A 1,442-nucleotide genomic window follows, 5' to 3' on the forward strand; every position below is an offset into this window, starting at 1 on the left:
CCCACCGGCCTTTTCAACGGGGCTGGCGCTGCTTTGTTGGGTCCTGCTTCAGAGCAGGGTCAGCAGGGCCAGCCCGGGTTTGGTAGGTGACGCAAACTTTGCTGCTGTTCACTGATTGGCGGAGGGCGTGGTCAGAAGAGCGAGGCGAAGAGAAGAAAAATGAAGGCGCAACGTTTGAAACTCGCTGCAACACGGAAGTGATGGAAGATACAAACAAGCCATGAACTAAAAGATGCCGGCTTTTTTCTTTCGGATTTCAATATTCAGCCGGCAGCTCGATGGAGCTGTGAGGAATGAGTCGCTTTTATCACGTAGTGGAGAGAATGGAAAGCCTCGTTAGCCGCTTCAGAGCCGACGGTGAACACCGACTCAGACGCAGCTAACGCCGCTGCTGCTGTCCAGCCAGGTGAGCAGTTTGGAGATAAATCTGTCTGGTTTTTACTACATTTAAGGTTGCATACATACAGTCATGGACGACATTTAAAACACAAAGCCTGCTGTATTTTTATTGCTCAAACACAACATGCGCATTTTCTGAAGACACTCAGTTACACATTAGTTATAAATAACTCAATATTATACACCATGTTACCGTCATTTGTTTATCTTTGTGTGAATCTACTTGCTTCGATTGTTTTTCATTTTGCTGTTGCATCTGAGTTTCCCCCCATTGTGAGATAATAAAACATGTCATATGACATCCTATTGTAAAATGGCAAGATATCAGTTCTCTAATCAAATTGTTATGTACTGGTCAACACAAAATAAATTGTCTAAGTTTTTTCAGCTGACTTAGTAGTATTTCGATGAGCTGAATCCAAAAATCACATTCGTTTTGCTCCATCAGGTCAACGTTTTGAGCCATAGGTAAGATTTCCACTTACTTGTGCCAGGCTTTTCCAGGATTGACCATAGAGAAGTTGAAAGCTGGCATCTTTGACAGCCCACAAATCCGTCAGCTTATCAGAGACTCAGATTTCGAAAAATCAATGAATGGAATGGAACTAACTGGAAGCGTGGAAGGCTTTTGTTTTGGTCGTGAAGAACTTTCTTGGCAATACCAAGGCCAGTAACTACGCAGAACTTGTCACCAATATGCTGACTGCTTTCAGAAACCTCGGATGCAACATGAGCATCAAAATGCATTACTTATTCTCACATATGGATCGGTTTCCGGAGAATCTGGGATCAATGAATGACGAGCAGGGCGAGAGATTTCATCAGGACATAAAAGAAATGGGATACCAGATATCAGGGACACTGGGATGCAGTCACGATGGCTGATTACTGTTGGACTCTGAAGAGAGACATCTCTGTTGCTGAGCATTCTCGGGTTTCCACAAAACAGAAGTTCAAGCCCTAAATTTGGAACAATGATGACGGTAACATGCACTTCACATGTCCATAACATTAATTAATTAATCAATGTGGACTGCTACATT

The 1,442-nt window shown here is 43.2% G+C and overlaps 1 protein-coding gene and 1 long non-coding RNA gene across 9 annotated transcripts in view; both read left to right on the top strand.

Moving 5' to 3' along the window:
• The window catches only part of LOC103458078 (MAM domain-containing glycosylphosphatidylinositol anchor protein 2-like), a 202,698-nt gene that overhangs the window by 156,232 nt on the left and 45,024 nt on the right, over positions 1 to 1,442 (top strand). The gene's annotated exons all lie outside the window — the stretch shown is intronic.
• Positions 74 to 1,442, top strand: part of LOC103458077 (uncharacterized) — a 2,035-nt gene continuing 666 nt past the window's right edge. The window contains exon 1 of the long non-coding RNA XR_532532.2: positions 74 to 406. This is a non-coding gene — a long non-coding RNA (uncharacterized LOC103458077). The remainder of the gene's footprint in view (positions 407 to 1,442) is intronic.

Source organism: Poecilia reticulata, linkage group LG22, assembly GCF_000633615.1.
Source record: "Poecilia reticulata strain Guanapo linkage group LG22, Guppy_female_1.0+MT, whole genome shotgun sequence".
Lineage (NCBI taxonomy): Eukaryota > Metazoa > Chordata > Actinopteri > Cyprinodontiformes > Poeciliidae > Poecilia > Poecilia reticulata.